The sequence below is a fragment of the Dreissena polymorpha genome, chromosome 2 (assembly GCF_020536995.1).
Source record: "Dreissena polymorpha isolate Duluth1 chromosome 2, UMN_Dpol_1.0, whole genome shotgun sequence".
In the NCBI taxonomy this organism is placed as follows: Eukaryota; Metazoa; Mollusca; class Bivalvia; order Myida; family Dreissenidae; genus Dreissena; species Dreissena polymorpha.
In genome coordinates, this window is record NC_068356.1 from 141,589,422 (window position 1) to 141,612,735 (window position 23,314).

Genomic DNA, 23,314 nt, shown 5'->3' on the forward strand with positions numbered 1-23,314 from the left:
AACGCTTACATAAGATTTCACATTCTTCACAATTAGTACGCCTTGAAAAATAACAATTTGTCATTGTCCAATTATAAAAAACAAACACGTTTTAAGCCGGATCTTATCAACGTGATAATTATTAAAAGGTGGTTATATAACCTAAACAATGTTGTCTTGTTCTAAATATCACCTCCCCCCCCCCCAAAAAAAAAGTGCAGTATATATAAACTAGTAATATGCACTTTTTACCATACCAGTGAAAACAACTGTACATCAAAATGAAGCTTATTTATATTGTAGTTTTTCTTGTCCTTGTGGCGGTCATCGAAGCTGCTAAAGGTACGTGCAATACATTTTGTAATTTATTTATATTTAAATATCTCGATATGATTAACATGCCAAAATGAAGCTAAAAAGATGTTGACACAGTGAGAAACTTGAGCACATGTGTTTTAATGCCACGAAAACTATTTAAGTAATTTGGTCAATGGAGTTGTACATAACACCATAATAATTCAACTACTTAAGATAATAATACATTGCCAAATTTGTTCATAACCGTAATGGCAAGTAAAAAAACGACAAACGGTTTGTAATAAATTTAATGTAATTTAAAATATTTGTTTTGTCAAGGAATCTCATAAAAACACGTTTCCAACAAAAACACTCCGGCGCATCTAGTGTGTGTTTAACTATGTAAAGAACTTTATATTTAAGGTGATTTAAATATGAACTTTCAATCTGAAAAAGAAACATTCAAAAACTCCCGCTGGAATTCGTTTGTAATTTCAAATGGTCTTAAACAGTTAATAATGGAACCAACAAGAATTACAAAGAAATCGTATACAATTATTGATCATTTATATACAAATAGACCCGATCGTATTAGCAATGTTTTTGTTTCATCGTATAGTGTTAGTGATCATTTTCCTGCATGTTTTACAAGACAAATGCATACAAAAATACCTAAGAACAAGCATATATCAAAAGAATATAGGCAATTCAAACATTTTAAGGAACACACTTTTCAAAACGATTTATTAATGTCAAATTTAGAAATGATTGACATGGTCTCAGATCCCAATACATGTCTCAATTATTTACTTGATACCATAACCTCAACATTAAACATCCATGCACCTATTAAAACAAAAAGAATTAAGTCACAAATTTTACCTGGATGGTTTTCAGACGAAATTAAACATGCGATTAAAATGCGAGTCTGGTTGAAAAATCATCACAAAATCGACGAGTACAAAAAACAAAGGAACAATGTAACGTTTCTTATAAGAAAATATAGACAACAATTTTATAATAACTCAGTAAAGGAAAATGTGTCAACAAAACATATATGGAAAACAATTAATTCCCTTGCACATCCAAATCCTTCCCTCACTCTGCCATTAACACTTGACGTAAATAATACAACCATTGACAGCATTCCTGAGATCTTAAGACACATTCAACACACATTTTACTAACATCTCCGATTTGGTCACCAAAACTAAATCTGAACCACATAATTATACAAAATTCCAAAGATATCTCAATGATAAACAAAAAACACATTTATTTGAAATTGCACCAAAAACAGTATTTGAGGTCCGTAAAATAATCGACTGTTTAAAAAACAATAAAGCACATGGCCTTGACAATATCGGTTCTGATATACTCAAACATTGTGGTGATACCATTGTCGGCTCAATAACATCAATCATAAATAAGAGCATCCAAAGTGGAATTTTTCCGGACAAGCTAAAGAATGCATATATATTGCCTGTGCATAAAGAATCAGATAAAAATGACCTAAACAACTATAGACCCATTTTCATACTCCCTACTATTTCTAAGATATTTGAAAGACACATTTCAAATCAAATGAAGTCATTTCTTGAAAAACATCAATTGTTGCATACTTTCCAGTCTGGTTTTCGTCAAAATCATTCTTGTCAGTCATCATTGATTCGACTTATAGACTCTTGGCTACAAAACATAGATTCTGGAAAAATTGTAGGGACAGTATACCTTGACCTTAGAAAAGCCTTTGATTTAGTAGATCATGATATTTTACTAAAAAAACTTTCTATGTATCATTTCTCTGAGAGTGTGCTTACCTTGATGCAGTCGTACCTATCTAACAGACAACAATGCGTCAAAGTCGGAACACAAAAATCAGCTTTTCAAATTATAAAAGCCGGGGTACCTCAAGGATCTATTCTCGGTCTTCTTCTTTTCCTTATATATATTAATGACATGCAGTTTTTCCTTCAAAAGGGAGCGTTAGATCTTTATGCAGATGACTCTACCTTACATGAAGCTGATGTTGACATTAAAAGCATTCAAAGTACTTTGCAAAATGGCTTAGATATAATATCAAATTGGTGCTCTTTTAACAATATGTTAATACATCCAAACAAAATTAAATGCATGATATTATCCAGTGCTAATAAGTCTGCAAACACCTTATTATCTAAAATCAACAACATTGTTATTGATCAAGTTGAACATCATAATTTACTTGGTATAACTGTTGACAAACATCTCACTTGGAAACTGCATATAAATAACGTCTGTCGAAAGCTCAACTCAAAGCTAGCCTTATTAAAACGCATTAAACCCTATCTAAATTATGAAACAATGAAGTTGTTTTATAATTCATACATCTTACCACATATGGACTATTGTTGTACAATATGGTGCTCAGCCACAAGATCAAATTTAAAGAAGGTAATTTCGATACAGAAACGTGCTGCAAAAATAATAATGAATAAGCCGTTTTCCTCTCCATCAATTCCGATTCTCAATAAACTGGGCTGGTTGTCATTTGAAAATAGGTGTAAATTTCTTGTTGGGACTATAGTGTACAAAGTTTTAGATGGCTCAATGCCTCGTTATTTTGATGACGTTATTTTTGTATCAAATAACATAACATATTTTCTTAGGTCCACCACCGACAACGATTTATCATATGTTGCATTTAAAACGAATTACGGAAAGCGTACTTTTTCCTTTTGTGCGAGAAATATATGGAACCTTATTCCAAATAATATAAGACAAGCACCTACAATTATTTCCTTTAAACGGCACCTTAAAAATCATTTGCTACAAACGCAAAACTTTTTTTGATATTGTGGGTTGTATGGATGAAAATACCGCCTTTGGGTATTTTATTCTTCTTCTTTTTGCTTTGTGATTGTCTGTTGTTATGAAAGAATGAAATAACCATTATTATAATTATTATAATTATTATTATTATTATTATTGTTATTATTATTATTATTATTATTATTATTATTATTATTATTATTACTATTATTTTTATTATTATTATTATTGTAATTATATTACTATTATTTTATATTATTAATATTATTTGTATTAGTATTATTATTTTCATTATATGATGCTTTTGAAATTATTTTAAGGCTGATTGCAGTATGATAGACATTGTTGAGTTATATTTACATATACTGTGATTTTGAAGACCACATTGTAAAAAAGATATGCTATTTCTTAATGTGTTATCTTCGTGAAATAAAGTTATTATTATAATGTATGTATTTGACCTTGTAGGAAAATTAAAATACCCAGGAAGCTGCAAAACTACTAAATTGGTAAAGTTCGCGGAGAAATGCGGGTGCCTGGTCACGCCTGGCGCAAATCACTTATTGGTGAAGGTAAGCGTATAGCGTATAACAGTGAAATATCAAATACGCCGTGCTCTGTGAAAAAGGGTTTAATGCATGTGCGTCAAGTGTCGTCCCAGATTAGCCTGTGCAGTCCTCACGGGCTAATCAGGGACGTCACTTTCCGCTTTTATGATATGTTTCGTTTAATTAAGTCTCTTCTTATCACAAGTCCAGTTGAGGCGGAAAGTGTCGTCCCTGATTAGCCTGTGCGGACTGCACAGGCTTATCTGGGACGACACTTTAAGCACATGCATTAAACCCCATTTTCACAGAACACGGCCCAAATATAATCGCATTTGTGCTTTTTCTGTATATTGTGTTTATAATGCATCAAATAAATAAAATATTTTTTGCATGTAGTGTGATTGTTCTTATCGTTATATTTTTAATTTTGTTTTGTTTTGAACATTAATCAACTGGCCACAAAGTCGAGCCGATTACCACTGCGTACATGTATCCTATTTTCTTTTACATTCATTATTGTTTTGTTAATTACATCCAAAGATTCTAACACCTGCCAAATGAGCCCGTCAGTATTCGTAGAATTATATATTTTTATAATACGGTTGCTAGACCATAGCATTTATTTAGTTGTCTCTGTAACGATCTTTTAGCGTTTATTTATCATTCATGTCTTATATTCATTTTGGCTAAAAAACATGTAATCTCAAATATTTTAATTGAGTGTTAAGTTACCTGACCTATGCATCTCATCTCAACTATTGGAAAATGGAACACCACCACAGTATAAGAAATCCTATTTTAGTACTTTATTCAATGTGCAAGATTGTAGTTTGTAAATTGAGTTTATGATTATATGATGATGACTTGTTCAATTCTAAACAAATTATTCAATAATGTTATCTAGAAACACATTATTTGGTAAATTGTTAAATAATATGTGTCAATCGAAAGAAACAAACTCTTAGTTAGTTGTTAATACACGGTTTATATTTCTTTGAATTGTTAACATTATATATGAACACCAGAAGCTGTCTGATTAATGTATAAATATATTGTTGTAAGTGCGTCCGCCCGTCCACACTAACCTAACGATTTCCTCTTTGCTTTCCTATCTTTTTTTAATATAATATAATCGACGAAAGAAAAGACTCAACTATTTTGTACAAACATATTAAAAAGACGAGATTATCGTATTTCGTTTGTTTGTTTTATTTTACTGTATTTGTATATATGCCTTTGTACAGTAGTTCTGGGAAAACTAGGCTTAATGCATGTGCATACATTTTCGTCCCATAAAAGCCTTGCAGTCCGCACAGGTTAATCAGGGACGACACATTCCGCCCAAACTAGATTTTTCTTTAGAAAAAATCGTTTGCACGAGTAGACATGCTAATCTGGAGCGACGCTTTACGCATATGCATTAAGCCTCATTTTCACGAAACGTTGCTCCTTTGATAACAATATTTATTTTCTTTTAGGACCCGAAGACAGGGGTGACGTTGACGGTAATACCACACACAACGAAAGAAAATCCCACATGCCAGAACATCATCAATATCTTAAATGGGCGTTGTACATAACCTTCGACAGCCATTTTGCTTCATGATTGTTTTCTTATCATATTGCCATTGCCAAACGTTATTTTCTATATTTAAAGTTTCACGTATTGTTTCATTGCGATTAGACATTTGTTATTATCCTAAAATTCAAATGTCATGGTTTGTTATTCTTCCTGAGCGTCCTGATCTGTTTAAAAAATATTGTTGAATATTTAAACAATTCTATATGAGCAACGCTCTGTTAAAAGAGGAATTAATGCATGTGCGTAAAGTGTCGTCCCAGATTAGCCTGTGCAGTCCGCTAATCAGGGACGACACTTTCCGCCTTAACTGGATTTTCGCTAAGAAGAGCATGTAATGCTAATCTTGGACGACACTTTACGCATATGCATTTACCCATTTATTCCTAGCGTCTAGAAATATGGCCTTGACAAACAGCGTAGACCCAGATGAGACGCCGCATTATGCGTTGTGTCATCAGGATCTGCGCTGTTTGCTTATTCTAAATATAGAAATAAATATACTAGACATCCCTAATTTTGGAAATAAATTGATCCAATTAAGAAGGATGGAGAGTCCACTAGGCATAAATGGGTTAAACACCCTTTTCACATAGCGCAGTCCATATATAAACTGTATAATTATGAATGCCAATGCCTAGTTGAGTATAACGACCTGAACGATATGAACTATTTTGGGCCGGATTGCTCTCGTTTACTAATGATGTACTGCATGGTATTCATACTTGTAAGCAGTTTATGATAATTTTACATTTATACAAATACGATGTATACCTTGCGTAAGTTTATAAGTATAAGTTTATTCAATATCACTAATTCTTAACTGCAGTATTTTCATCTCAAATTCATTTGCGGAAACGCAAGTTCCTTGGAAATTGAACCTGGAACTAAAAAATATGTGTTCGGTTAAACTTTATTTATTTTTTTTCGATCAAGTTTACAAAATAGAAAATTTCTGTGCTTAAACATTTTGATTTCCGTTTGTCGTTATGTCAAATAATAATTTCACAATAAATTATGACTAGAGCATGGTGTTTTTTTCTTGTTTACTGAGGGGAGATATCAACACATTTTTTTCTTCACGCAATGTACCCCATTTACTATCATGAATGCACAGATAATGCGTTTATGTATTAATATTTTCCAAATTAGTCTTGATTTATAGATATTTATTTTCACAAGAGTGAATTTTGTAATGAAATGGTTGAGAGACGATGAGGAAAGAAGATTTAAGGATATCAACTTGGAATGTAAGAAAATCCTTAATTTCTCAGTAATTGTTTCTTTAACTTTGATTGTGGATGCCGAATACCATTGTTATAGGAAATATGCGAAGAAAGAACAGAAAGTCGATAGATCGTATTAAGTTCTAAAACCGTAATAGTGATAAGAAAATTTGATATTTATGAATATATATTTATTTCATGTGGTAACGAATGAATATAAAGCGATAAATTACAAAGAACCAACAAGTACAATAGTTTAATGATTTGTCCACCGTTTATGGATAAAAGAGTTAAACTTGACAAATTAAAGTTATTTCATAAGAAAACAATGACAATTGTCGATGCTTTTTACTGTGTTTTTTCTTGATTGTTTGAATCAGTGAATTATGTATTTAAATCACGAATAATACTCTATAAATCAAAGAAAAGCGTTAAATAACAATTGAACATTCACTTGCTTACTTTGCTTTTATTGACATTTCTGAATCGATACGTGGCATGATGATTTTCAGTTACGTCAATCATGAATATAAGAAACACGCCGAATATAAACAGTAGGGTGTTGTCATGATTGTCTGCCTTATTCTAAATTTATAAACGAAATGAGAAGAACAATACCATGGTGATTTAAAAAGTTTTTTGTAATGTTATGTTTATATTGTCTAAACCATCGCTGCACGTATTTAACCCATTTATGCCTAGCGTCTAGAAAAAAGGCCTTGGCAAACAGCGTAGACCCAGATGAGACGCCGCATGATGTACTACTACTACTACTACTACTACTACTACTACTACTACTACTACTACTACTACTACTACTACTACTACTACTACTACTACTACTACTACTTCTACACTACTTCTACTTCAATTACTACTACTACTACTACTACTACTACTACTACTACTACTACTACTACTACTACTACTACTACTACTACTACTACTACTTCTACTACTACTACTACTACTACTACTACTACTACTACTACTACTACTACTACTTCTACTACTACTACTACTACTACTACTACTACTACTACTACTACTACTACTACTACTACTACTACTACTACTTCTACTACTACTACCACTACTACTACTTATACTACTACTACTACTACTACTACTACTACTTCTACTACTACTACTACTACTACTACTACTACTACTTCTAATAATAATAATAATAATTATAATAATAATAATCATAATAATAATTAAAAAAAAAATTATAAAATATAATAATACAAATAATAAAAATGATGAAACAAATTAAATGTTAATAATATTAATTATATAAATGAAATGCTTACAAGTTATTCGATATATAAAGTATTATGCAGCATTTGGTAGAACATCAAACATCAAGGGTAACAAAACGCCACGCGAAAACGCCCTAGCATTCTCGCCTAATATAGAATAATCGCGACTGTGATCGCGTTCACGTCCAAAGTGGTGTCATGTATTCAGAATGAGATCATAAATATCTGTAATTGTTAATAGTTGTCGCGCTTTTATGATGATTACATCAAATCGATTGTCCGGAAAGTGCATGTCCGATATTGTTCATATCTGTCAAGTTTGGTCATTTACTGCACAGTCCTGTCATATTTGTTGTATAAGGTGCCTTTACATTGATATAGTATTGTCAACACCAATCGAGTGTTACTCGTCAGTATTTTAACGAGTTGTCGATAGCAAATTTGTCACTAGAAGTTGGTTTCACTATGTATTGCATTTTATGATAGAAATATTCGCTGACATGAAACATTTGGATCGGAAATTGGTTCATGCAATAAAGTAAATAAAGACATCTTTTAAAAAAGTATTCTTCAACACCATTTGACATATCAACGCGTAAATGGAATGACATTTTAACCCATTATAAAATGACATATGAGATCCTTTGAGCATCGGTATTGGACAACTTGATGATCTTGACGCATGTGTTTACATTGTCGTGCCAGATTAATCAGGTATAACACTTTGCATAAACTGGATTTTCGTTTAAGAGACTCCCTATTAATGAAACACTCAATAAAAGGCGGAATGTGTCGCCCCTATGCAGTCCGCACAGGCTAAGGCGGAATGTGTCGCCCCTATGCAGTCCGCACACGATAATCTGTAACGAAACTTTACGTACATGGATTATGTCCAGTTTACCTAAACGAGGCTCATTTAGACAACAAAGCTCTTAATCCTAATTTAAACACATCCAAACCCACATTGTTTTACATAAGTAAGTTCAATCTTTCCAATAAGCATTTTAAATATTTTTCCCACTTGTGTAATAGGACGAGGCAAGTTTATCACTGTCGTCCGTCTATCTGACCCTGTCCGTCCCTTTCTAATTCAAAGAACGACAAACTTGGATTGTTTGATTAATATTACAATTAATAACTATTTTGTAACAATCTTCTTCGAAAAAATGTGCGGTCGTAGTACATTAAAATAATGTTATACTAATTAAAAAATATATATTTTTTAACAACCTTCGTCAAAAAGGTGCGATCAAAGTGCATTAAACTTATATAATTGTATTTGCTGTACATGAAACATGTAGCCCGCTATTATGTATCTGTATAAAGTATATCTTTAAAAAATTATTTATATGGATATGATTTTGGTCAACTTCTTGATTGTTTCTCTTGTTTGGCAAGAAGTTTAAGGCTTAATGAATCTTTTTTTGCAAAATGTCCAATCGTGTTTGCAGGTTAGAAATTAAAAGGATTTATGAAAAAAAAAAACAACAGGTGAACAAGTTAGTTTTGTCCGCGATGATATGTCCGCAATAAAAATGTTCAAAAACATTTCCATGAGTAACACAATGTAATTTATGGCGAAACGTGCGTCGAACTTATCTTGAACAATTCATGATTCGTGTGACTGTGGTAATTTTGTCCCAATATGTTACACCTATGACGCTAAAAAAGTATAAGCAGCAAAAATAACGTCTCATTAGACAATCGTATGAACATTAAAAATGACAGTTACTAGATGCGTTTATTTAATAAAGATATATCTTAACGAATTTCATAGCGCATGTTTACATTTATTCGGTTTGCTTATATTTGACCTGTTCGAAACAATTGCGGCCTGGGATGCGTGACTTTGCTTGACTAAGTCCAGTTGGCTTTGCGATCTTATAACACAATTAATAATATGTTTACTGCGCTTTGTCATTAACTAGCAATAGAGTTCATGCGACTGTCAATCGGAATAAATGATTGTGAGCGCTTGATTGATTTCATGCGTTTTTGGCACACCGGTCACTGCATTTGGGGTCACGCTCACCATCAATCGATTATTAATAATTAACTTATCAGATATGCGCCATTTCGATTAGTACTATTGCCTGAGCTAGTTAAGTGTTACACTTTTTCATGGACTGAAAAAACGAACATCGATTTTTATTTCTGGAGTTCGACAAAAACGGGTGTTTAAAATGCTTAAAATACATTTGTTTGCGGTTTTCATCCTACTAAGTGTATGTGAGACGACTAATGGCTGGATAAGGTTTCAGTTTCCGGCTTCACGAAGGGAATTCATCAGCCAGCGTCCATTAGAGAAACTGCAACACTGTGGCGGGAAACAGGTAATCATTTACGCTTAAAAATGGAACCATTCTACAAGATATACAATCATCATAGAGCACACAGCTCTTCCGGACCAAACTAATTTTATAAATGACTATGCATATATCGCTCGATAGAACGTTTAAATATATATAAAAAAATAAAAGCATTTTCTTGTCGAACACAAATTTATCATTGTTCACGGTAATTTGCACTCCTACGTTTAGAGGAAACAAATAAATAGTGCATGTACTTTTATTTAACAACCCAGTCGCCGAGCTTTTTGACAAAAATACTCAATGTCCGCGTTGCAAAACTTCTGTTGAACTATATGATGCATTTACCGAACATGAAAGCAGCATATTCACATGAACGTTGTTAACGCATTTATGCCTAGCGTCTAGAAAAAAGGCCTTTGCAAACAGCGTAAACCTAGATGAGACGCCGCATAATGCGGCGTCTCATCAGGGTCTGCGCTGTTTGCTTAAAGAAATTTCTGTAAGAAATATTCTTAATATAGAAATAAATATACCAGACATCCCTAATTTTGGAAATAAATTGATTCAATTTAGAAGGATGGGTGAGTCCACTAGGCATAAATGGGTTAAAGGCACATATATGCATCCCGTGATTTTTTAGTCGGAACATTTGCAGTATAAGGCCGCTTGTAACATATTCCTGTCCGTAGAAATTCTATAATTGCATGACTCATTTAAATATTATTTGTAATAATTTTACAAAATATTAAATAACCGGCATCACCCATACTTATCTAAATGTGACCCGCTATTTTCGAGTTTTTATATTCAAGACCAGGCAAATACTTACTCAGACTTGCACAGTATACATTGTATAAACACTATATATTTCACATACAATTATGCCACAGAGATAAACATAGTAATAATATGAAAATAAGCAGCATCGTAAACGGTTACGAAAATACAAGGTACAATACTTATATATGGAGGATAACTATTTGAAGTTAACAAATAGCATTAGAAATATTATTTCTTAAAAGCAGAGCTTATTTTTAAGTATTCAATAAAGCGGCTGTCGATATTAGCGATATAATTATGTTGTTTTTCTTTTTGCGCAACTATATCATCGAAGTAAAACCAATTGCTTAATATGTAATGTTGCTTCTCAGATCGACACAATGCATTCGGAAAAGCAAATTGTGATAAATTGTTAAAAACTTTATCGGCCATTTACTCTTGAAGCCTATTACAAGTATACACTAATCAAAGTATTTCCTATATGAACATGTTTATAAAATACTGGACAAGTACTTGATCATACACATTTGTTTTCAATTACCATGCAATAGTTCCATTTAATTTGCATACATGGCTTGGTCCAAATGCTTAATACCGTTTGCTGACCTTGTCGTTGATGTTTTGAGCACTTTGCCATCAGCTTCAATTATCGTGCATAAACAACTGTTTTCTCTTGAACACTAGTGGACTCATTCCTACTCACTAGAATACATCAACACCCATGAAAGCGAATAAGAACGCGTCAAAAGGAAATAAAACGCAAAATCGTGTAAAGTGACTATTTCACAGACAACGTACTTGCCACATACCACGTTTATTTAAGATTTAATATAAATAGTATTTAATATAATATATTACGCATATTTTAATATTAACCACGATGCATTGTTTCCAGAACAGCTCAAGCTTTTAAATTCCGCCTTATGGGGATCTGAAGATGCGACCCGTATATTTATGTGTCTGCCAACTGGATGGTATATTTATTGTCACCGCGTTAGTGCCTTTACCACTAAACATATATTTCTCGACGATTCGTATTAAGAAACACAAAACGAAGAATATTAGACAATAAAATTTATATTTGTTACATCTACCGGTATAACAACGGAAAAGGTATTGCGTTGCCGAATAAAACGTTGTTCTCGTTACAATAGCAAACAAGCACATCATATTGTCCATACACGTTTCATCGCTGTTTACAAGTTTATTTACAACTTATTGGACATGAATGTTAATTTTACTTTTGTCAAGTAAATGGAACTAACTCTAACTGCGTTACAGCCCGACTTTCATTTAAAATTGCCTCCCTTGGATAGATATAAAAACGCGTTGGCAATTTGTGAAAAATGCGCTTATTTTTTACCAGTTTTCTTGTTTGTACTTAATTAAAAACAATAATTGAATAGTCTGACTCCAGAACAGCAGATAGTTGTTTATATTCTTTCCTTATTGCGTGACATGTGAAACATATTTATAATTGTTTTGCTAAATAATGCGTTTTTATTACATACCCAGTTTCGGGCTGTCTTTTCCACCGATATTTAAAGATTGAATGTCATTAAATATCTCAACCTACTGATTTAAACATTTTAATTAATTTCTAGGCTTTATAAAACGAAGAAAAATCATTTATACTGTATAAGCCTGCCACGTTATTACAGTTTTAAACATATATATATACGAGTATAACGCATACACAATCAATTGAAATTGAAATAAAAGAATACTGCAATATAATCACATGACCAATGTTATTCGGACACGTTGTATAATAATAACTTATACAAACACGTAGTTTTACACTTAAGCGTATTCTACCAAATGTGTCATTAAGTGCTTGCAAACAACATTTCACCATGATACGTTCTACTTGACGTGAATGAGTTGTATACGATCTAAAAATAAATTGGCCATGCTCTGTAAAAAAGAGACTTAATCCGTGTGCGTAAAGTTTCGTCCCAGATTAGCCTGTGCAGTCTGCACAGGCTTATCAGGGACGAAATTTTCCGCCTAAACTAGATTTTTGCTAAGAAGATACGCTCTTTAAACGAAAACTATCATACAAGCGGAAATTGTCGTCCCTGATTAACGTGTGCGGACTGCACAGGCTAATCTGTAAGAACACTTAACGCACAAGCAATAAACCCCCTTTCTCAGAGCGCGGCTCATATACTGAATATTAAGTTTCAATTTTGCATCGGTTGTTCAGTGAGATAATAACACAATCTGCCAGTACGATAACTTACTTATCTCTATTTATGCCAACAATGTCTTGGAAAGAATATGATATTTAATAAGAAATTTGAACACTAATGTATACTGTTTTAGTCGGTCTGGTTACAAAATAATATCTCGTTATTGGAGTCTTTAAAAGTGTTAACAACATAAACACAAAATTCAAACGCTACAATTCGTGTTTACAAACAAATATCTACCACCATATCCATGCTCGTAACACCTCACGTTCTGCATTAACCTTGATCATTAAACAGTTCGCTTATTATTCTGCGATAATACTATTTTTATATAAAAACGTTAAAACTCTAGAAACTATCCGACGGGAAACGTCATTTCTTAATCACGTCTGTTAATAATAGAACACCAACTGTTAACATAACATGTTTAAAACTGGGATCAACGACTCGGGACAGTTTCTGCAAGGCATTTGGGGTTATAAATCAGTGTATTGCTAGCCGAACCTCACTCTTGCCCCAGAAGCTATAACAAATCAGACGCGCGTTCTAAACTATTTCAATCAATTATATTTATGCATACAGAAAAAGAAAACGCAAATTCCAAAACGTGTAGCGTGTATCCAATATTTCACAATTAACGTGCGTGGATTAGTGTGATTAGTATAGGATATACTACTACACAAAGAAATATGTTAGTTATGCATCAATAAAAAATTATCCATTAAAAAGGGAATTAAACTATCAAGTTAGCGATGCATCTGCAGAAAATTGTCAAACAAACTAGGTTTAAGAAATAGGTTTCATAAACATCAATAAACACAATTGTATAGGTTGATGCAGTGGTTAAAGGGATCTTTTCACGCTTTGGTAAATTGACAAAATTGAAAAAAGTTGTTTCAGATTCGCAAATTTTCGTTTTGGTTATGATATTTGTGAGGAAACAGTAATACTGAACATTTACCATGTTCTAATAAAGCCATTATATGCATCTTTTGACGATTTTAAAACCTAAAAATTTTAAAGCGTTGCAACGCGAAACGATTGAAAAATTTGGAGAGTTCTGTTTTTGTCGTTAAATTTTGTGAAACTACGAAGATTGCTTATATAAGGTATAAAATACGTGTAGTATGTGTAAACGGCGGAATAGCTCAGTAGGTTAAAGCGTTTTTACTTCAGGACTCTGGCAGGACTCCAGGGGTCACTGGTTCGAAACCTGCTCCGGACAATGTTCTTTTCCTTTTTTTATTTTATTCTTGATTTTTTACTGGAGCTTTTACGATCCAATGTTTACATTTATCAATATAAAGCATTTAATGAATAAGTTAAAAAATGCCAAAATCTGTGAAAAGGCCCCTTTAAAGGATGAAAAGATATCATGGTCTCTAAAGTCCTCTTTTTCCTAGCTTACTAGTTTTGACTAAAAATAGCTGCCGTTTTTCGAAAATACCGTTTACTAGCTAGATTTTCCTCGGTAAGTATGCATTTCCGCTGTTGAATATAAGATCATATGCAATGGGTCTACAGTAAATAATAGTATACTTATAAATGTCGAGTCGTCGTCCGCGTAGGTGGACTAAAAACGACTGTTAGACAAAAATAGCTGTCATAAATAACTATTATGATTTAGTACGCAAGAATATATTTTTTTCGTTGACGTACATAATCCACCATGATGCATCGTCTACAATAAATCAGCAACTTTTATCGGCGCTTAATCTAATATATTGTTAAGGGACATGCATGGTGTTTTTTGTCTTATATTGACATGTATAGTTCAATATTTGATTACATTTTAATTAATTGGCGATTTATTCTACGAGGGCATGTTTCATTATTTTGCGCATCCTGTACTACAATAAGTCTAGTTTTGACAATAACGTTATAGCTTGTTATTTCTCCTTTATCAATTTGTATTAGATAAATCTCCAATCTAGTTTACATAGTGCGCTCTTGCGAATAAGTATATGTAGTTATATTACACATATCACAAAACAATTCGTGGTGATTGAACCATTCACGGAATGCCCATCCGCTTTTTTCACAATCTTTACTCATTGAGCTTTTATTTACAATCGTTAACGTTGTAAACACAGATAAAAACACATTTATTTTGGTAAAAAATTACAATAATTATCTACTAAAATACATTTGTCCTGATATTCTTAAATACATCCTTTTTTGTTTACATTTTTTTGTATTTATTAAAGCTTGCTGTTATTGTTTCTGCAAGTTTCAATGATAGTCCACATGTATCAATCATTTGTTTGTACCTAGCATGAACAACAACTCCACATTCAAAAGTTACGTCACTCTTGGTCTGTAACTTACAGGAATCCGAATGCAGACTATGTGGTGAGGCGGATGGGGACAACTATACACACAGACTTCCTTTTGAAAACTTCACCAAACTCGACCTTACAAACGTGGTCAACTCAACACTAGAGGTCGAGGTTGCCTTCCGGCCAAATCTGAACGGTTATCTGGAGTTCCGGCTGTGCAACGTGGGAGCAGATCCTGAGATAGATGCGGTTGCCTGTAGAAAAAGTGCCCCGATGATCATCGGAAATGATAGTCCACAAGTCACGTTTAAGCCAGAGTCTGGACAGAATAATGCACGTTTGAAGTTGACAATGTCGCTGAACGAGTCTTGCTCGAGATGTGTGATACAGGCGAAATTAGTACCAGGTATGCAACAATTATATTTAAGTGTTTTTAACCTTTACATTTTAACTCGATTGCATTGAAAGCCTCAGGCGTTTTGAAGCGCTCTCGAGTCCGTTTCCTGGGTCTAAAACCAGTACTTGGTGTATTTGTATGATTTGCGTTTTGCTGCTCAAATGCGTTATTAACTGTTTGGTTGCTCTGTAATATTATAACTGTAAGAAAGAATTGCTATCCTATAGATATGCGAATTTTATTAGTGTACATCTGTTTGCAATTGAACATAATTTCCTTATTGCTCTTTTTATCGTTGCAGGTACTGATGCCCCGATGGGGAAGAATATATTCTTTGATTGCGCCCCGGTGGATCTTACTGTCCCAGAGAGATTAGATCAAACGTTTCTTAATAACGCAAATGCCCAGAACAAATCATATAATTTCAATTCAATTGGAATTAGTTCGATATCAGGCGTTGTCATGAACAAAATCGACCCGCTTCGAAACAATTTCAATGAAACGATTTTAACGAATGTTGGCCGTATTATTGCTGAACGCCGCCAAACATCTGAGGTTTTACTACGTGACAAATCTAACACCGAACAACGGTCTTTAGTAATTTCTAATACCGGCGCAGACTTATCAGCTGAATACACAGATACAGCTGATTTTAATCTTCCGGTCGACAGTGCGTACACCAATCCAGAAACAGCTACGCTAACTGACGAATATTTGTCGTCGAATGACAATCCTCAACGACATCCAAGCACACCGGTGGATCGAAATGAAAATAGGCACGGGAACAGCAACCGCGGAGTTGATGCAGTTAGTAACTTTCAGAAATATTTTACAAATAATATTTTAAATCGCAAATCAGAAATCAATCGCATGAATGCAGGAAATGGCATTGCGTTTTTCGACACTGATCAGAGTAATTTGGCTGCAGGTTCAAATGAGTTCACGAAACAAAACCTAGTAGATAGACGATTGGATGATGTACAACGCACTAGTTTACGTCCTGAAGAAAATACCGCACATTTACAGCAACTGCCGTCACTGAGTAATCAAAATGAAACTGCACGTCGGGAAGATAAAATGAATCTCACTAGCAGCAAAACGTTTAAACGAAGACCAGGCCATTTAAGTTTAGGCTTTTTTGGGTCTGCAAGAAATGCGCATTTAACAACAAACACGGATGTAACTGAACAAATAGAACGGAATTCAGGAGTTGAAACGATAGGCGAATATTCATCAATAGAGGATAATACTGCGCAAAAAGGTATTTTACGGAAAAACATATATGACTCTCCATTGAAAACTAATACTCATTTGCTAAATTCGAATGAAAGCTCAACTGTTAAACTCGCTGGTATTGATCAACATATGGAGGGCTTAGTACAGCAACCGAACACAGCGCAAGAGTTATTATCCGATGGTGCACAGTTTCTCAACAATACAGTGAAATACATCAATGAAACTGAATCGACAACAAACATTATTGAAGTTCAGCCCTCGTCTGTGTATAAACAGTTCGTAAATGTTAATACCAATGGTAACACTATGTTAATCAACGCCACTGAAATGATATCGAATACAACCGACCCCAGCTATTTAAATTTATACACTTCATCTATCAATGGCACTGAATGGACTACAGAGATTTTTGACCTTAACCAATCGTCTGTAGACACAGGTTTTCTTACAGATTGGAATTTAAGCAGTATATACATCAATGCCACTGAATGGAACACAACTGTGACAGACCATATAATAAATACATCAAGCGAGAACATTACTCGTACGGGAATGTCTGATATAATCCACCAGAAACCGACTGCTTACACTCAAAACAATGACACCAAAACCAGCAGCGTTGCAGATGTAGAAAAATTAATTGTTGAAACACAAACATCAGCGCCTATCCCGAGACTATTAGATGCGCCTGTGTCTACTGAACCATCTGTAGTTTCTGTTGCTACAGCCTCGACTAAACTAGCGCCATTGAACGCATCAGTGAACGAAGGTGATTACGTATATTACAACTACTATTATGATTATCCGGACCTAAACGCAACGACTGATCCTCCGATTGGTTTAACCAATAATAATTCTGTTACTGACATTGTGGGCACGGATATATCATCATGGAGTAATACTTCGATCAGGAATCAATACAACTATATGGAAAATTCATCCGAAGAAAACATTACAGTTCCGGAAGGGAGTAACACTAGTATTGGTCATAATTTGCATGATATCTTTACGGAAAGAAAGTCTCTAGATCCTCTGATAAATTTTGTCGATAGTAAGTCTGTTAACAGCATAGTAGGCTCTGGTATACCATCAATGAGTAATACTTCTGTCAGGATTCAATACAGCCATACGGACAATTCATCTGCAGTTAACATTGCAGTTCCAAAAGAGAGTAACATCAGTATAGGTAATAATTTTATAGACATCGTAACTGAAAGACGAAACCAAGATACTTACCATGAACATAACAATGTACATGAAGGATTAAATGTTTCCATTTCTGTAAGGCAACCGATCGCTTCTCAACTCAATCATTTAAAACAAGATCAAATTGAGAATATTTTACCTTTAAACGAATCAATGGGTTTACACTTAGGTGTTGATACAGTTTTAAATTCGAATCATACAAGTGATGTCCTTCCTTTTGAATTAACGTTAATTCCGAATTCATATACTCTGTCTGTAGACAATTTAGTGACAAAAAACAAAATTCTCACATCTGATACTACCACAGAGGTTTATCAAATAACATCGAATACAACATATCATACTTCGAACGATAAACACATAAATAATTTGAATAATTCGATAACGTCCACATTGGTAAAACAAACTCACATTAAAAACAAGAACACACGTTCACCTACATTACAAATGACAACACCGTTACCATATCCAACAACAGAATCTTTATTCAATTTTGGTACGCTTGCGTCTACACCAAGAGCAATACTTAATGCGGAAACAACTTTAGTAGTTGTTTCTGACAGCGTTGCTTTTACCCGTCAAACGGATAACACGCTTGAAGCAGACATTGCTGTAGATAAAAACACTACATCCACAACGAATAAAATTATACCCGCACAGCATGACAATACAAGATACAAACATATCTCGACTGTTGCGTCGCCAATGGAGAGGAATATGAATTTCTTTTCTGAAAACAGCTTCAAAGTTGACAGCACTGTTAATAAAAATACTACATTTAGACCCAAAGATGTTTCTGCTGTTTCGTCGCAAACGGAGAGGAATATGGATTTCTTTTCTGACAACAGCATCAAAGTTGACAATGCTATTGATGAGAACACTACATCTACGACACATCGATTTACACACGCACAGCCTAACAATACAAGACCCAAAGATATGTCTACTGTTTCGTCGCCAACGGAGAGGAATATGAATTTCATTTCTGACAACAGCATCAACATTGACAAGACTGTGAATAAAAACAATACATTAACGACACGTCGATTTATACAGGCACAGCCTAACAATACAAGATCCAAAGATATGTCTACTGTTTCGTCGTCAACGGAGAGGAATATGAATTTCTTTTCTGACAACAACATCAAAGTTGACAATACTTTTGATGCAAACAAAACAATTACGACACAACGTTTTACACAGCCTTACAATACAAGATACACAGATTTGTCTACTGTTTCTTCGCCGACGGAAAGAAATTTGGATTTCTTCTTTGACAACAGCACCCAAATTGACAACACTGCTGACAAAAACAAAATATCTACGGCACATCGATTTTCAAACGAACAGCCCAACAATACAAGATCCAAAGATATGTCTACTGTTTCATCGACGACAGAGAACAATTTGGATTTCTTTTTTGATAACAGTATCAACATTGATCGGTTTGGGGGCGTTCCTATTGAAAACCCGTATCCGGATTTATCTATTTACACAAATGAACCGATTAATGAGAACAATACAAACTCCGGTGTCGCTGACTGGGTGGGTACGTCCGTAAATGGAATGTGGAAATCACTTGCTGATGGTAGTTTTGATATTACAAATACAATGACATCTGATGGGAATCTTTGGGCAAATACAGATTCTTTGAGATTAAACAACTCAACACCTACCGATAAAATCGGCAGTATTGATTCTCACAATATAATTATGACAATGCTGAAATCAAATCAAACGTGGCCCGGTGACAACAGCGTTCACTTACTTAATTCTGATGTTGGAAATTCTCATACCGCTATACATGCATCAAGCACAATTTCGTTAGAAGGAGAACCAAATGCAGCAGATATGTTAAGCGCTGATTGGAAAAAACAGCGTAATAACTGGGCACATTCAAAGGAATTGCTTGACTATAACCCATTAGTTCCGTTTCAATCTAAAACAGAGACAGTAACAGCCAGCAGAATTAATACAAATGATGGGGAATCAAGACATCCTGTGTTGAAAACAAACTATAATGAACTGCAGGCACAATCGGCAAATGTAGGAAAAAATCTCCGAAAAGGGACGGTAGATAAAAGTGACATAATGATGTTTAATGCACCACACGTATCAAACGAAAGCATTAAAACAACGAAAACAGTACGTTTAAATTCGCATTATGATTCTCAACTGAAGCGGTCAATGGAATCCTTGGAAAATAACAATATGTCATTAGTTTCATCGAGGAAACAGCTGATATCAAAGGCTCCGGAGAGGGATTCTAAGGTAATTAGTTTGGAAGGCACCGTTGGAGGCCAACCGCTACATATGAATATAGAAAATACCGTGCAAAATATTATTGCTCCACAAACAATCAGAAATACAAACAAGGTAGAATCAAGTTCGGAAAATATACAATCACAGTCTCGTCAGCAGGTACTAAAATATCAAAACAGGACCAATTCAGCGAAAATTACAACAGGGCCGTTGCGGGAAAATAAGGAAATTATTGGAATTTCTTTAAATGGTAATTCTAACGTTAACAAAATTTCGAAAAGTAAAGACGCCTCTTTGGAAATATCAGACTTTGTACGGACTCCAGAACATATGCCACCAATATCGGTAAGAACAGACACTACAAATATTATTCAGGCTAATGGAAATGCTAAGATTAAAACTACAAACATAATTACCGACGCCGACGCTAAAAGTCTCAATACTATTGTCAACCATAACCAACGTAAAGCTAAATCAGAAAATAATGAGATTTCTTATAACTCCGACACATTGAAAACACAAAGTAATTCATTTGACAGCTCTGAACAAGTGAGTAAAAGTGGAACGCGTGAATTGAATATCAAAGCAAAAGGTACCCAATGGAACAAACAAACTATACAAGAAAACAAACGAGGTGAACCGAATGACCAAATTTCAAAAACGCTCGAAGCTTTGGTAATTGAGCTTAAGGCGCGTGAAAAAGACGACACTGTGTCGCCAATAGCATCTTTGTTAAAGCCTATACACACGACTGAGAAAACTGATGACCTGTCCTTGAGCAGCACGCGTTATCGAGTATGGGATAATACATTACGACCGACTAACACTCTGGATGATCAAATCACCAGATCCCGGAACAATTTTATTCCATTTGATATACGGGAAGAATTGAATATTGATACACTTCAACCAGCATCGACTAATCCTTTGATTATTTCCAGAAACAAACAAGCTACAAATAATGTAAATAGTTCTCCAACTTCGAACAAAAGTTCGACGTTCGGTACAACGGACGCACTTATTCCATCTGCAAGTATTTCATCAGACAATGAAACCAATTCTTCAAAAGTCAGACAGGTTGATACAGATTCATCAAATGTACACACTGTAAAGACAATCAGCACAAACGTTCAGAATAATAAGAAGATACCTGATGTTGTTTTGCCAAAAGAGGTGCAACTTTTGTCAAAACTGAATAGCAAGAGAAAAAATCAATTGACCGAAAACATGATTACGAGGAATGTCGACTCAAAGAAATACATAGAAAAGCCAAATGACATCACGAAAACAATAATAGATTTTAACACCAGGCAAAACATTAAAACTGATCTAAACGTTTTTCCTAGTGATTTACAAACTATTTCCGGAGTGCAGTACAATTACAAAGAAAGCAGTACAGTGAATCACATTAATAGAAACGCTGCTGAAAGACCTAGTGCAATATCACTTGCTAGTGTTCGCGTGAAAAACTCTGAAGGAATTCAAGGACATGATCAAGTACCTACGTTTCAAACTATATTGGACTCAAGTTCACAATCTGTGAATCACCAAGACCTTATTTCAATTGAAGGCAAATATTTTATTGGACAAATGCGCAGAAATGCATTAGGTCAGTTCGAGCCCGTTCCGTTAGCCTCTGATATCATCAACACAAGCCCGCTACCATACTCAACAATTGTCGAAAGCACGTATTCAATCGTCAATCCTACCATGCCCTCCAGCGGGCGGGTTTTGGATAAAAGAGAACGTTTTGGGACATTGACCAACAAGCAAACGCCTTTGGATACATTTGATTTACCACGCGATTCCACTACTTCTTACGCAATTTTCGAAACAATCACACCAACTCGTGATCCTACTAGCGATGTAAAACCGAGGTTGTTTTATTCGCAAGAGCAATTGCTTAAAGAACTTATTGGGCCGGAAACACGAAATGGATCGAAACCAGTGCCTAAAATATTTGTAAGTCAAGATGAACTGTTAAGATCTGTGAAAGCAGGGGATCTTTATAACAATGTTAACACAGAATTTACTGAACATGGGTATTTGAACGATATCATAAATCCATTGAGTAACCAGGCGCAGATGACCAATGGAGAAGCTGAGAGCATTACTGGAAAACAATGCCCAGTCGACAAAGTGATAGTTTGCAAGGCAATCGGGATAAATCAGTATATACCTGGAATGGTTTTGTGGTGCTACTCTCACTGTCGATATGGCGTGTGTCCTCGTGACAAATGTGAATGCACGTGCGAGGTGGTACAATTCGAGTCTAGCCCACTGGATAAAGGAAAGAAGCCTGTGCAAACGAAGAAAATCATCGAATTAACGTTGGACGGTTCAAAAGAGAAAACTGTTTTAGTTGACAAATCAACTATTCTAGCGCCAAATATAAATATATCGAACGTGTCAAAAAATTTCAATGAACGAAATGCAAAAAAGAGCAACCAACGGATTGAGAACTCTACAAAATTAAACGTTTTACACGTCGAAGAATCACAGCCACTCGTTAAAGGGGTTGATTTGCCAAATATTACAATTATGCCAGTTCGAGTAAACGGACGCATATCGGATACTTATCAGGATGCGACGTCTTCAATAACCAAATATGAAAGTCAGACACGACTACCAAAGTCCTCCTCAACAATAACACCTACAGATATCCTAAATGTCATGTATTCAAAATCGTCGGACACTATGGCGTCTCAGTCACAATATTCAGAAAATAATAACCCACCTGTAATAAACATTATTCAAAATGAGAAAGCAAAACCGACGCGAGTGATTCAGGTTAACGGCGTTTCCACTGAAAAGACACTGATAACTAATAATGAAATACTTGCGAAAGTAAGATCCCGGGATTTCACGTGCGTCGGAATCAATGCTTTTATTGGTATGGACGGCATAAATGAGTGGTGTACACGACTGTGCAAGCAGGATAT

At 34.5% G+C, this 23,314-nt stretch overlaps 1 long non-coding RNA gene across 1 annotated transcript; it reads left to right on the top strand.

Annotated features, from left to right (window-relative positions):
• The first annotated feature begins 242 nt into the window (after positions 1-242).
• Positions 243-6,280, top strand: LOC127869243 (uncharacterized). The gene is made up of 3 exons (XR_008044485.1): positions 243-321; positions 3,556-3,659; positions 5,114-6,280. It is a non-coding gene; the product is annotated as an uncharacterized LOC127869243 (long non-coding RNA).
• The last annotated feature ends 17,034 nt before the right edge of the window (positions 6,281-23,314 follow it).